Consider the following 15,849-nt stretch of genomic DNA (forward strand, 5'->3'; position numbering starts at 1 on the left):
AATATAGATTTAAGTGTCAGGAAGTCGTTTCTGAAAGTATTTGTATGGAGTGTAGCCATGTATGGAAGTGAAACATGGACGATAACCAGTTTGGACAAGAAGAGAATAGAAGCTTTCGAAATGTGGTGCTACAGAAGAATGCTGAAGATAAGGTGGGTAGATCACGTAACTAATGAGGAGGTGTTGAATAGGATTGGGGAGAAGAGAAGTTTGTGGCACAACTTGACTAGAAGAAGGGATCGGTTGGTAGGACATGTTTTGAGGCATCAAGGGATCACAAATTTAGCATTGGAGGGCAGCGTGGAGGGTAAAAATCGTAGAGGGAGACCAAGAGATGAATACACTAAGCAGATTCAGAAGGATGTAGGTTGCAGTAGGTACTGGGAGATGAAGAAGCTTGCACAGGATAGAGTAGCATGGAGAGCTGCATCAAACCAGTCTCAGGACTGAAGACCACAACAACAACAACAACAACAACAACAGGTTCTGTCAATCCTGTAATGGCCTTGGCTGCAGATTTCTAGACCTGTGTTAAGGGCTGGAGAATCATTGGTTTCACTTTGATAGATCAGGTGTGCACTACACAGAGAAAGCAGATGCTCAGGTAGCAGAGTACCCATGCAGTGCACATGCCTATTTTTATTTTTATTTTTTAATGGATAGGTGATAGTTTGAATTCCTCTGATGAATTCTCAACATTGATACACAGTGAGTGAAACTGGATCATTTACAAATTAAAGTCACTTTGAATGTCAAAATTGTAACAGTAAGTTGCCAAAGGATTTGTAACAAAGTTCCTGAATTTTCCACCCTCCATGAAAGCTGTCATGCTCAAAATGTACTCGGTACTGAGAGCTACATAAAACCTGAAGTACAAAGCTCCAAAATATTTAATGAAGCTTGGAATGTTTATTGCAACATAGGTTAAACACCAAAGGAGGAGGAATTTTCATAACAGTCGACAAAATATTGTGTCTATAGAGGTCGAAAATGAGTCTGATTGTGAAGTTATCTGGATGTGACTAACCAATCTAGGTGAACTCAAGTTAATCATCAGATTCTGCCACAACATTTGTAGAATTACTGAGTCAACACTCTGTGGCATGGGAGTACCCCAATCAAGCAATACTAACTGGAGGCAACTTTATCATACCAAGTATAAACTGGGATGTCTATGGATACGCTTCAGATGGTATGGACAGTTTTTTGAAGTATTTTTGAACATGTTTTCTGAAGACTGTCTTGCAGGTCATTCGAAAACCCACACACAATGAATAGGTTTTGGATTTTGTAGCTACAAACAGAACTGACTTAATCAACAATTTCAGTGCAGGGTGAGTGAAAAAGGACTTTAAAATTTTGGAATGATTAGAATTTATTGAGATAACTTACAGAATCAGTAGATGTCTCATTTTGTGCAAACAACATCAGATGCACAAAAAAGCATCAAGTGTCATTTTGGTTTGACATGACTACCATTTGTGATGTGGCAAACATCCCACTGATAATCAGTTTCTTCCCACACTCATTGTAGCATTGTGCAACAGCAGCGTAGATTCGATTTTTCAGGTGAGCTAAATTGTTTGATAGGGGAGGAACATACACGTGGACTTAAATGAAACCCCAGAGAAAGAAATCCAATGGTGCCAAGTCTAGGGATAAAGGTGGGCACTTCATGGCCAATCCACCAACCTAGCAAGCGATTATCGAGGAAACCTCAAACTTCCATGAGGAAATGAGTTGGCCCACTATCTTGCTGGTAGTAAATCATCCCATCATGGTCATCTTCATCAATCTGTGGAATTAAAAAGTTTTCAAGCATATTGAGATGGACAACACTAGTGACAGTTCTCTCTATGAATAAAATCTGTAGGGCTGTCACAAATGTGTTCCAGGGCTCCATGTGGTTTTTCGCCACCCAATATTCTGTAGTTGTGGTTGTTCATCATGCCACTGACATGAAATGTTGACTCACCGGTGAAGATTATTGTCTTCAGGAATGCCTCATCATCCTCTATTGGATGAAACAGCTACACACAGAATTCCCCACAAGCAATTTTATCTGCATCACTAATGTGCTGTGCCATTGTGAACCTGTATGGTTTCAAGTGTAAACATCCATGCAGTACTCACCAGTCTTTTGTGGAATGCCTGTCTCATGAGATGCATGTTGTGTTGGTTTTTGTGAAATGCATGCAAAGCTCTCCCTACCTTGTTTGACATAATTATCAACATATTGGTGACCTGGTGATTTATCATGTCACAGTGAACAACTCATCTCAAAAAAGTTCTTGTGCCAAGAGTAAATTGTAGGCCTGCTTGAAGGTTCTGTAGCATACTCGGTGTGAAATTTATGTCAAACAGTTGTTGCAGCATTCATTTCACGAAATCAAATCACGCAGTGAGCACACTCCACACCAGAAAAAGTATCCACCTGGAACTCCTGGTGGCAGAATGGGGTACTGATACACTACATGAATCAGATTTAAGGTTGTTTGCTACAAAATGACATATCTACTACTTCTGTAAGTTACCTCAGTAAATTTCTACATCATTCGAAACTTGTAAAGTCCTTTTTGAATCAGCCTGTTTAAATACAGGCTTTAGTGGTGATGATGTCATCATATTGACAATGATTACTAAAGTTAAGCAAAATGCAGGTCATGCATAAAGGATACTGCTAATGGAATACTAGTGCGACCAATTCTTCAGTACTGCTTGAATGTTTGGGACCCTCTTAAGGTCAGAGTAAAACAAGAAGTCGAAGCAATTCAGAGGCCTGCTGCTCAGTTTGTTACTGATAGGTTTGACCAACAAGTAAGTATTACAGAAATGCTTCATAAACATCCCTGGAGAGAAGACGATGTTCTTTTCATGAAATACTGTTAAGAAAACTCAGATGTGTGGCATTTGCAGCTGACTGCAGAATGATTCTACTGCTCCCAGCACAATTTTTTGTAAGAATCACGAAGACAAGATAAGAGAAATTAGAGCTCATATGGTGATGTGTAGAAAGTCATTTTTTTCCCACACTCCATTTACAAGTGGAACAGGAAGGTATGTGGTACCCTCTGCTATGCACCAAATGGTGGCTTTACAGAGTATGTATGTAGATGTAGTATATAACACATTAGATACACCCTATTGATGGTGAGCCTTGGCTGGCTCATGCTATGCATTGGATTAAACCTTGGTTGCTATTCTGTGTTTAGTCTCCTGTAGTTATTGTGATTATGCTGTTATCCCCTCTTTCTGTGGGTGGTAGCAGCGGTGTGTATCAATATCCGCACCTTGGACTATCTTTGGCCTGACGCTAATAGTTTCCGACTGGGCTGTGTGCGGGCAGTTGGGCGGTTGGCTTGCAGCAGCGATGAAATTTCCGCGGCGCGTGGTTTGGCCAGGCCCGCTGGCGACCTCTATGCAGCGTTGAAGTGTGTGGTGCTGTTCCCATTGCTACGAGGTTTGTGGCTCACTGATCCTGCACATGAAAGTTGAGTTTTGACTTAGCAAGTCACGACTGTTCACATTGTTTTGTTTGGAGTTCGTTGTCGGTTGCTGGAATACTTCTGCCAGCAACAACATGTGTTTTCAAGTTGGCAAATTTTAGCCACCCTCCAGTGGAGTTTAACTGTACTTGGTTATTTGAATTGAAGTGCACCAGCGGAATCTTCTGCCTTGAGGCCGTTAATGTTATGGTTACTTGCCCTGGCCATTGATGTAAATTCAGGCAGTGTATTTTCCTTATCGTGTTGTCACTGTCCAGCACAGTGCTTAGTTTGACAGCTCAATGTAGGTATGGTTGTGAGTGCCAATACCTTCTACGTTGTTCCATTGAACTCCCTGTTGCGTGCTGGTCGGGTGAAGCAGAGGTTAGCTTGTCGGTGGGTCCATTGACTGACTGTTGTGTGGGTTGTCGTCGCATTGACAATGGTTGGGCCAACTGCCTTTCTCACCTAAGCGAGGGTTAGTGTTTGAATTCCAGGCTGACACTTTGAACTTCTGAGCACCCTTGGGTGTACTGGCTTTTCTTGTCTGTTCTTGTTGTTTGTACTTGTATGGATTCTAGTCAATTTTTAGATTAAGGTTATTTTTCCCTTAAGGCATCAGATGGTTGGGTCTTCAGCCTAATTTAAGAACTGTTTTACGTAAAGCCTTTAGCATTTTTAAAATTAATATTATTGAGTCTTAAGTGTTGGGCCTTCAGCCGATTTTGAATTTAAGTTGTTTGCTGTTAGTGTCAGTCAATTGCTGTTTTATGAATGTAAAAGCCCGTTCCAAATTCATGGCGCTGACCGCAGTCTCCATACATTATTGTCCCGTCTCCTATTTTCATTGATCCCGTTCCCTGCCATCTTATTTCTTGGAGCGCTACCAGTTGTACCTTGTATTTTCCTAGTTCGTTTATTAGTAGACATAACGTAACAATAGTGTTAGGATACTTTAATGCCAAAGTAGGAAAAGAAGAAATCTACAAACCAACCATTGGGAATTACAGCTTACATGATGAAAGTTCAGAGAATGGTGTGCGACTCATAAACTTTGCAATGGCAAATGGTCTCACATTAAGCAGCACAAAATTCCAACACAAACGCATTCATTTAGGGACATGGATATCACCAGATGGAAAAGTAGTGAACCAGATTGACCATGTCGCCATCCAAAGACGATTTCAAAACAGTATTAAAGACATTAGAACTTTTAGGGGAGCAGATTGTGAGACAGACCATATGTTAATCATAGCTCAAATGAAAATAAAGCTAAAAAAGAAACAAAGTACAAATAGGGTTGAAATTAAAAGGTACGATGTAGAAAATCTGGCAGAAGAAAAAATAAAAGAAAACTTTAGGAAAGAAATAGAAATTAACCTATCGGAATCTAGACTGACACATAGTGACCAGCAAGACGTGGAAAGTAGATGGAGACACCTCAGAAACAGTATTCAAGATGTAGCTTCCAAAACTATAGGTAAAAGAAAACGAACTAACAAAATCTGGTTTAATATAAAGTGCCAAGAAAGAGTACTGGAGAGGCAAAATGCGAGGAAGGCATGGTTACAAGACATGGACAATATTACACTAAAGGAGAGATACTATAAAATCTGCAAGGAAACACAACGAACTCTAAGACAAGAGAAGAGAAAACACTACAACAACATGGTAAGAGAAGCGGAGGATGATTTCAAGCATCACAGAGCAAGGCAGATGTACCAGAATATAAAAAAGTCCTTGGGAAAATTCACTAAAAGGGAACAGTTTATAAAGGACCATAATGGGAAAATACTTACAAACAAGAATGACATACAAGAAACATGGAAGACATACTTTACACAGCTGCTCAACTGCAATGATCCACAATATTACTTTACATTTGAAGTACCAGATACAGTTGATATACAAGTCAACACACCATCAGTAAATGAAATAAGACAAACAATAAATAAATTAAAGAACAACAAGGCCTGTGGGGAAGACCAGGTATATGCTGAGCTTTTAAAAAATGGAGGACCACAATTGGAAATAGAACTACATTCCTTAATTGAAACAATTTGGGAGACAGAAAACATACCGGCCGATTGGAAAACTGCAATTATATGCCCCATCTTTAAGAAGAATGATCCCCTTGTCTGTGATAACTACAGAGGAATTGCCCTACTCGATGTCACGTATAAAATTTTGTCGATGTGTATACTACACAGACTGATTCCCATAACCGAAGAACTGATTGGGGACTACCAATGTGGTTTCCGCACTAACAGATCCACTTTGGATCACTTATTCACATTGAGACAAATAAATGAGAAGGCATGGGAATTTAATGTAGATATCCATATTCTATTTATAGACTTCAAGAAGGCCTATGATAGCATACACCGACAGACACTCTTAAACACCATGAAAGAATTTGAAATACCATTAAAATTAATCAAATTAGTTAAAATGTGTTTGGAAGAAACCATATGCAAAGTTAAGACACCTGCAGGAGAGACTGAAAATTTTAAGGTGTACACTGGACTGAGACAAGGGGATGCCATCTCACCTATTCTATTTAATATTATATTAGAGAAGATTGATAGAGAATTCACCAAAACTAATCCACAAGGGATCCAACTGCAGGGACAGAACATTACTAGACTTGCTTATGCAGATGATGTAGCCTTAATAAGCACTTCAAAAGCTGAATTAATCAGGATGATGCAATATTATTACAAAATAGCTGAGAAAGCTGGACTTCATGTGAATGAAGAAAAGACAGAATATCTAGTCATAAGTAAAAAACTCCAAAAGAATACACCACTGACCGTAAATGGTCTCACTTTCAAGGCAGTTGACCACTTCAAGTACTTAGGGAGTCTTTTTAGCAGAGACAATAGAGCAGAAATAGAAATAGACGCCCGTCTAGCAGCAGCTAATAGAACTTTTTACAGCTGTATCAAAATTTTAAGGATGAGATCACTTAGTACTGAATTCAAAATCCGTTTTTATCAGTCAACTATTGTACCAGTAGCATTATATGGATGTGAAGCTATTACATTCAGGAAAAAAGATGAAGAAAAGCTGTTGATATTTGAAAGAAAAATACTAAGAAAAATATTTGGACCAATCTTCGATGAAAATGTCATGGAGTGGAGGATAAGGAAAAATGAAGAACTACGGGAGCTGTACAAACATAGTACCATTGCGGAAATGTTAAAGAAGAGAAGACTGAACTGGGCTGGTCATGTAGCAAGGATGCCGGAGAACAGACTACCCAAAATAGCATCCACTAAGAAATTAGAAGGAAAGAGAAGAAGAGGAAGACCTCGAATTAGGTGGATGGAGAATATCCGGGAAGATGCAGCTAGGATGGGCATCAACTCTGATTGGACAACAATTTCCCTGGATAGAAATAATTGGAAGAGGCTCGTAGAGCAGGTGTATGGTCGATAAGGCCTTAGCCACGTGTAAAGTAAAGTAAAGTAAAGTAAGCTCTTAGTGTCAGATTCTTTGGGCCTTCAGCCTAATTAAGCAACTGTTTCAAGACAAGGCTTTGCCTTTTAAATTTCTGAATTTGGTTGAGCTTCAAGTTATTGGCTTTCAGCCGTTTTTAAATTAAAGTGGTCTTGCCCTTAAGGCATGAGATTGTATGGTGCATTCAGCTGCTAATTAAGTTCCAAAACTAAAGCTGTGGTTTTTTAAAAGTTTTTCTTGGTTCTTGTAATGTTTGATCAAATAAAAGGTTGTATGTTCGAGTGTAACTGACAGCCACTTATCTGGGCCCCTTTCCACAACTTAAACTACTTGTCTTGTCCTGTCCTGCGGGTTTAGCAGGGCATCTCAATGGTAGCAGAGCGTGGCTGTGCTTGTGCTTTCCATTCTAGTTGCTGTCAGTTTCACTCTTGTTTCGTTTGTGTTCTGATACCATATTTTTTTGTTTTCGCTGTTACTTGTTTCAGGTACTTATCGTCATGGCAGTCAGACAGTGTCTGGTTATTGGCCTGCTGAGAAAGGACCACCTTGTTTACGAGTTGGCAATAAGGCACCAACTGGTTGAGGGCAGTGTTCCAGAATTGGTAACCAGTTTGCGTGCTGCCGTTCTTCAGCCGGTTGACATCACGCCAGCGGTGGTGGGTGAGACAGGAGCCGCAATTGAATTTTTGTTTGGTACTATTAAAGGCCTTGAAGACACTATTTGACTTTTGGAGGGAACCCAACGTAGTGACAGTCAGCTGAATAGGGTGTGGGCACAGTTAATGCATTTAACTAATCAGATAGCGGATTTAAGCATGTTAGATTTGGAAGATCTTCACAAAAAATTAACCATTGAGTTGCGAACTTTGGTGAGCACATTACTGTTTAAGCTTATATGTTTGGAGTTGGATGGGAGGGAGGTTGAAAATAGGGACTTGAGCTGTCAGGGAGGGAGTGAGGGCCAGCATGGGGTGCTACTGTTACATCCTCTGTCAAGTTAGATGCTGTGTTTGCCAAGTTGCGTAATCCTCTGGCCTATTTCTTCTGAGATATTACTGAATTGTTTGTGGAGCGACTTCATCAGGTGGAAAAATTATTGTGGTTATTGGTTCGCCTAGAACAACATGCAGCCACCTTTCGTGTTCCGCACCAAGTAATTTTGTTGTTGCTGTACCCGTTAGCTAGAGGCGAGTTGCAGAACCTCCTCTCGTGAGCCATGGTGGAAGGGTTTTCCTTGCTGCAATGAAGGGAGCTCATAATTAGGCAAAGGTTGACCACCAGGGTTCATAAACAGCTTGAGTGTCGTTACATTTTGGGAAGTGCAGCGGGGTGAGGAGCAGTTATATCAGTATTTTGAAAGAGTTCAGACATCCTCTTTGGCCTTGCTAATTGATTTACCTGAACAAGAATTGGTCTCTATCATTCTTAGGGGAATGCAGGCAGTGGATAAGTCACATTTTGTCTTCCGTAAGCAGCCTTCAACCTGGGAAGAGCTCCCTGACGCGGTCGTAGCAACACCTGCATTACCACTTGAGAACTATGTACATCATGAGGTTAAGGGGTGGGACATCGGCGCAGATTCCACAGTATCTACATCCACTGAAGTTATCAAAAGGGAACCCCGGCGTTGTTTCAGGTGTGGCAGTAAGGCTCATTTGGTGCACTCTTGTGTTCAGCCTCATGCACCCAGAGCCAATAGATGACACCAGGTTGGGCTGTGAACTCGGGTTCAAGCTTTCAGAGATTGGCGTACTCGGGTAGTCACTCGCTCATCACACCCCTTGCCTTACATTTGTTCTCAGGTGGGTGCTGAGCTGGTTTGTGCTCTTTTGGATTCTGGTAGTTCCTTTTCATTATTGTGCTTCAAGAGGTTTTTGGAATTTGGGCATCTCACAAAACTTTGGTCGGTCCCTTCACCGGTGCAGAGATGTCGAGTGGCCAACGGCCAGGTGTTGCCTCTGTATGGTTGGGTCCGGGGGAGTATATTGGTCGGCGATTTTTCCTGGCCTATGTCATTAGCCTTGATTGAGGAACTGCCCATTAATCTAATTTTGGGGTGTGATTTCATCAATAAACTGGGTTGGTCTTGGATCATTCTGGACGCACTCTTTTCTTATTTTGGGGTGTGATTTCATCAATAAAACTGGGTTGGTCTTGGATTATTCTGGATACACCCTTTTCTTTAAATTCACTCCTGGAGAGATGTTTGGCCTTTGCGAATGCACGAAACCTAGTGTTTATTGACCTGTTGTGGTGTTGGCCGTTGAGGTCGTAGCTAACGAGTTTGATCTGGCCCATCTCAGTTACGAGATTTTTGCACAGCTTTCCCTAGCTCCTTAGTGATAACCTGGTTGTTACTAACATTGTTGATTACCATATTTATCTGTCCAAATTATTCAGGTTAGGCTGTCCCCATACCGCCTCTCACCCCTTAAGGTGAAATACTCAAGGCTAAGATATCTCAGATGCTCCAACAAGGAGTGATTAGGCCTTCTACATCTGCTTATGCTTTCCCAATATTTCTTGTACCTAAAGATCAGGGGCATGATTTCAGACATGTGGTTGACTACTGCTGTTTCAGTGCTAAGCTTGTCCTTGAATCAGTACCCCTACCTGATCTGCATAATTCCTTTACTTGGTTTGCCGGTGCTAATTGGTTTATGGTCCTTGATTTGAATCAGGCCTATTATCAGATTCCGTTGGCTGAAGAATGTAAACATGTTATCGCATTTTGTACTGACTGCACTTGTTTGAGTTCAACAGAGTTCCTTTTGGACTATCAACTGGAGTGGCTGTGCTTAGTCATTTGTTGGATAATATTCTTGGTGACTTGAAGTTAGTCTGTGTGTATAATTATTTGGACGACTTGATTATCTATAGTCATACATTTGAGGATCATTTGGAGCATATTCAGCAAGTTCTTTTGAGATTACAGGGAGCTGGGCTGACCGTTAAGCCTAGTAAGATGATGCTAGCCAAGCAGCAGGTATCTTTCTTAGGTCATATAGTGTCGGGTCAGAGTATTCGCACTGCCTCCACCTACTGATAAGTGGGGAATTGCTAAATTCATAGGCATAGCAAATTATTTTAGGCATTTCATTCCCAATTTTGCTCATTTGCAGCACCCTTAAACCAGTTACGCCGGAAGGGCACGCATTTTGAATGGGGACCCGCCCAGGAGGCTGCCTTTGAGCATATTAAGGCAGTGATAGCCAGTCCTCTGGTTCTTGGGGTACCCAATTTTAATAAAAGGTTTGTTGTTCAAACTGACACTTCTAATGCTGGTATTTCAGCTGTTCTCCTCCAGGAGTTTGAGAGGAAGAGACAGTGATTAGCCTATGCATCTCATCGGTTAACTGATGTCGAACTCAAGTACTCCATCTACGAGTGTGAGGCTTTGACCATTTTATCTGCATTAGAGAAGTCCCACTTCTACCTTGAACATCAGGTTTCCCAATTAGAAACTGACAATCAGGCTTTGAGCTGGGTGTTGGCTAGGCCATGTAAAACTGGTCAAATTTTCAGTTGGGCAGTACGCGTTTCAGCATTTCAGTTTGAGGTTATTAAACATCCTTCTGGATGTCCTCAGGCAGATGTTTGCCAAAACTACACCTAGTGAGAAAAACCAGCAGGTAGAGGGAGATGGTCTTAATTGTATGGTGTTGGGTGAAATTCACTGTGGTATCGATAGCAACGATGCCATGGCATAGGTGCAAGTTTGTAAGTTGGCACTATGAGACACTGACGACAGTGCCCTCTAACCGGCGCTGTGGAGCTCTATGAGTGTCACTCCGGATTCAGCCCATTTGATCAAAAGCAGATGGCCTGGAAACATCACTTCAACTTCAGAGGGTGTTGGCTTGCAATTGAGGTTTTGTACTGCTTACCACGGGTCTAACGCTTCACTCATCTGTGCAAAGTTATGTAACCATTTATTAACTTGTTTTTACTATAGTCAATATCTGTAATTTGACACTCAGTACTGACGTGTTTTACCTCAGCTGCTCCTACTCGCCTCCTTCCTTTGGCCAACCTTTCAGTTTTCAGGAGCAGACCCACGTACCGCCTTCCAGGCGGGATACAAAAGCTGTCGACAAGGGTTCCCCCTATCCTCTCCTATCATTTACTTCTTTGCTCGGTACTGCTTTAGCTTTTTTGTGATATCCCCGTGAGACCATATGGGTGTATCATTGCTTCCCCCAGTCGCTATAAGACTTTCATTTGTGTAAACCATGGCTTTGCCACGGAACAGGCTTCACTGTCTGATATTGTAGGTTTTCAGGCTCAGCAAATGATGCAGCTGCTTGCTGCCATAATGGACTGGTCACACTACAAACTGCAGCTACAATGGCGCCTCCGATGCCACTGACTGTACTGATGCCATCGCTGACAGCACCACCATTTCGTGCCCTCAATCCTGACATTGAATGTTAGCCAGAACACATCGCCCAGCTCGAGGCACACTTCGCAGCATACAACATACCAGGTACAGAGCGGCTCGCTTTTCCCATTGCCAACGCGGGTGTTGTGTTGTATCAGTGCTCGTGAAATTGTTTCCCATCACCCACCCAGAAACTAAAACTTACGATGAAGTGATTGACACTTTGAACTCCCACTTCCGTGATAGTGTAAATGTGGTAGCTGCACGCTACAAATTCTTTTGCCTCTGACGTGGCCCTACTCAGTCCAATAAATCTTGGTTAGTGGACCTTCAGGGACTAACTTCTGACCATGACTTTAATTGCTCATGTGGATGCTCATATGCGGATATAATGATTAGAGACGCTATTGCGCAGAATGTGGCGGATCACCGCATCCGCGAGCAAATCCTCAAATTTAAAAACCCGTCTTTGCAGGAAGTGGTGGACTTGCTAGATAGACAAGATACATTAGACATGGCTACTTCCGCACACGACGTGACCCGGGTGTGTGTACTGTTAGCACGGCACAACATGTGGGCTCCCGCCTGGCCCCAGCACGGCCAGCCATGCAGCGCCACTCGCACGCATGTAAACAAAGTTCACGCCTGGCACCCACTAAGAAACTGAAATCTTGTCCGAACTGCTTATGTGACCACCCATGGGACAATTGCCCATCCCATCAATCACAGTGTTATTTTTGTAATATGAAAGGACATGTGCAAGCAGTGTGTAGCAAGAGAAACTCTAATTCACAACTTGTCTTCCGTTCGCGTGACTTGCATAGGCGTCACCATAACAGAAACTGCCTTGCTCATGATTCACATCAGCCTCTGGACGTTAATGCCATTTATTTAAAGCCTTCTGCTTCACATGCTCCAACAGCTCGTCGTGTGGATCAAGCTTTGCCAGTCACTTCCTCTCGCACTTAGTGCGATGCGAGGCAACTTTTTGTGACTTTACCCATTTGTGGATGTTCTGTTTGCATGCAGCTGGACACTGGTGCATCAGTTTCTTTACTGAACAAATCAATGTTTGACTTGCTTGGTTTGCCCCTGCTTTGTCGTTTACATTCCACACTGACTGCATTTACTGGACAGGAAATCTCAGTGCTCAGCATATGTAGTTTGCAAGCCACATATGGTGCAACGATGCCTACAGTGTCTTTCCATGTGCACTGCTCTAGTGATGCTACAAACATTTTTGGCATGGATGCATTCGAACTTTTTGGCCTCGCAATGCAGGACAATGTACTCTGCGTCAACGCTAGTGACCATGCAGACAGTGTTGCCACACTATGCGATGATTTTGCTGAACTCTTTTCTGATGGCCTTGGTTGTGCCACAGACTTTGAAGTGCATGTTGTAGTGAAAGACAATGCCATGCCTATTTTCCGGCACGCACGCCCGGTACTGCACACACTGCGTGATGCCGTAGCTACTGAGCTTCAGCATTTGCAAGACAGGGGTGCCATTGAACCTCTTTCTGTCTTGCCATGGGCTTAGCCTATAGTGTGTGTCAAAAAACCAAATGGTAATCTCCGTATTTCTGCTGACTTTAAGTATACAGTAAATCCACAGACAATGGTAGCTACATTTCCCTTACTGCATCCTGAAGACATTTTTGATAAGTTTAGTGCTGGAAAATTCTTTTCCACGATTGACTTGTGGGACTCATACTTTCAGATTCAGCTTGACAAACAGTCGCAGTGCTATTTTGTGATCAACACACACCTTGGATTATTCAAGTTACACCGCCTTCCTTTCGGTTGTGCTTCGGCTCCTGCTATTTTTCAGTCTTACTTGCAGCAGTTGTGTGCCACTGTCCCTGGTTGCTCAAATTATCTGGACGATATAGTTGTATTAGGTCACACCCCTGGTGAGCATTTGCAGAATTTGCGTGCCTTATTTACTATACTTTTGCTGGCAGGACTAAAGTGTAACAGAGACAAGTGCAAATTTTTTCAAACTGAGAATCAGTATTTCGGACATATGATTAAAAGACAGGGTATCCACCCCTCGCCGTCACATCTCAGTGCGATTAGAGACTTGCCAGCATCCAGGAACTAGAACGAACTTCAGTCTGTGTTGGGCAAAATTACATATTATATTCGGTTTACACCAAATGCAGTGCAGATTGCAGTGCCTTTGCACTGCCTTCAGCGTAAGAACCTTCCTTTTGTTTGGTCTTCAGAATGTGACGCTACTTTCCACAAACTCAAATCTGCTTTGTTGAGTGATCGCTGTTTGATTCCTTTCGATCACTCCAAACCAGTTGTTTTGGCTGTCAATGCATCTTCTCACAGCATCGGAGCGGGTCTCTCACACCACATTAATTCTGTCGATCGCTTTTGCATCTAAGTTGCTCAATTATGCCTAGCAAAACTATTCTCAAATCGAGAAAGACACTTTAGCTATTGTCTATCGAGTAACTAAGTCTCATGATTTTTTGTACGGTCGAAAGTTCTATTTGGTCACCAACCATAAGCCTTTGATGTCGTTATTCCACTCATCAAAGACAGTTCCGGCCCGTACGGTGCAAAAGTTGCAATGTTGGTGTTTGTTTTTGCCTAACTACAATTACGAAATTTTGTTTCAGCCTACTGCTCGGTTAGCACACTGGACTCGCATTCGGGAGGACAACGGTTCAATCCCGCGTCCGGCCATCCTCATTTAGGTTTTCCGTGATTTCCCTAAATTGCTCCAGGCAAATGCCGGGATGGTTCCTTTGAAAGGGCACGGCCGACTTCCTTCCCCATCCTTCCCTAATCCTTTGAGACCGATGACCTTGCTATCTGGTCTCCTTCCCCAAACAACCCAACCCCACTCTCTACTGCTTGGTATGGGAATGCTGATGCTTTGTCTCATCTGCCTAACGTTTCTGATAAAGTGTTTGATTCTTCCAAACTGTCCTGCATGTTTATTAATTTGCAAGATAAAGAATTAGCTGATGGTTTTCCAGTGGATTTTCGTCCCATTGCTTCCGCGGCAGCCACCGACGCTTCTTTGCAGATTCTTTTGCAGTATATTCGCAATCAATGGCCTCAATTTGCTACGCAGATTCGTGATCCACTTGTTCGACATTACTTTGTGCGCAACATCACAACTTGTCTGTACACCACAGTGTTATCTTGTTACGAACCAACAATGATCAGTCTCGTGTGGTTGTACCTAGTTTGTTGCAGTTGGAAATTCTCCGCTTGCTGCACACTGGTCATTGGGGTACAGTGCAGATGAAGCAATTAGCATGTCATCATTGCACTTGGGTCGGCATTGATAAACAAATTGAGAATATGCTTGCTAATTGTCGCTCTTGCTGCCGTCACGCCGTCACCGCCGTCGCCCATGGAGGTCGTTGCTCTGCCTCCTCATCCGAGCATACCCAGTGGTGGTGTGTGGCCTGGGCAGTTTTTCCACGGGGCGTTTTCCTCGCCCCCTCGCGAGTAATTTTGGGCCGCGGCAGTTCCGCTGTCTGCCCCCTCAGCTGCGCCGACCCTCGGTCACTCTACCTGCCATCGGAAGCTATACTCAATGACGGCACGCCATTTCAGGGGGGAGGGCTGTGGTGTCAATAGCAACAATGCCACGGTGTAGGTGCAAGTTCATAAGTTGGCACTACGAGACACCGATGACAGCTCCCTCTAGCCGGTGCTGTGGAGCTCTACGAGCATTGCTCCGGATTCAGCCCATTTGATCAAGAGCAGACGGCCTGGAAACATCGCTTAAATTTCAGAGAGTGTTGGCTTACAATTAAGACTCTGTACTACTTACAATGGGTCTAAGGCTTCACTCATCTGTGCAAAGTTATGGTACCATTTATTAACTTGTTTTTGCTTATAGTAAACATCTATAATTTGACACGCAGTACCGACGTGTTTTACGTTAGCTGCTCCTACTCGCTTCCTTCCTTCGGCCAACCTTTCAGTTTTCAGGAGCAGACCAATGCACCACCTTCCAGGCAGGATACAAAATTCCCCTCTTGTCTGAAGATGTGGCTCAGCATCAGGATCAGGACCCTGTTTGGGCCCCCATTAAGCAACGTGTGTTGGCAGGCGAGCTGTCGGATGGGTATGTTGTTAAGAGTGGTATTCTCTGTAAGGGGTTGGGTGAAGCTAAGCAGTGCAAGATCTGTTTGCCTGTAACTTTGGTACACCCGGTTTTTCGTTATTTTCATGATTAATTGGTGGGGGCCATTTGGGTACTGAGCAGGATGTGAGAGAGATGATATCCCAATGTGGCCTGTGTAATGTAGCCAAACCCAAGAATGTTCTTCAACAGGGTTTGTTGAGTTCTGAACGAGTGTACTGTCCTATGCACAAGCTCTATATTGATTATTTAGGACCGTTACTTCGTACTAAGAAGGGTCATCAATATGTACTAGTTATTATCGATGCATTCTCCAGATTTTCTTGGCTCCTCTCGAGTCGTAACATTACCGCTGCAATCACTACTTATCATTTAACTAATGTCTTCAGTGTTTTTGGT

At 42.8% G+C, this 15,849-nt stretch overlaps 1 protein-coding gene across 4 annotated transcripts in view; it reads right to left on the minus strand.

The window, feature by feature from the left end:
• Positions 1 to 15,849, minus strand: part of LOC126251831 (F-box/LRR-repeat protein 2-like) — a 68,229-nt gene that overhangs the window by 26,473 nt on the left and 25,907 nt on the right. The window contains exon 1 of one of the 4 annotated variants that reach the window (XM_049952512.1): positions 1,693 to 1,768. The exons of the other annotated variants lie outside the window; for them this stretch is intronic. The gene's annotated coding sequence lies outside the window, so the exon portion shown is untranslated. Of the gene's footprint in view, positions 1 to 1,692; positions 1,769 to 15,849 lie in introns of those variants that run through there. 4 annotated transcript variants of the gene reach the window in all.

Source organism: Schistocerca nitens, chromosome 1, assembly GCF_023898315.1.
Source record: "Schistocerca nitens isolate TAMUIC-IGC-003100 chromosome 1, iqSchNite1.1, whole genome shotgun sequence".
NCBI lineage: Eukaryota > Metazoa > Arthropoda > Insecta > Orthoptera > Acrididae > Schistocerca > Schistocerca nitens.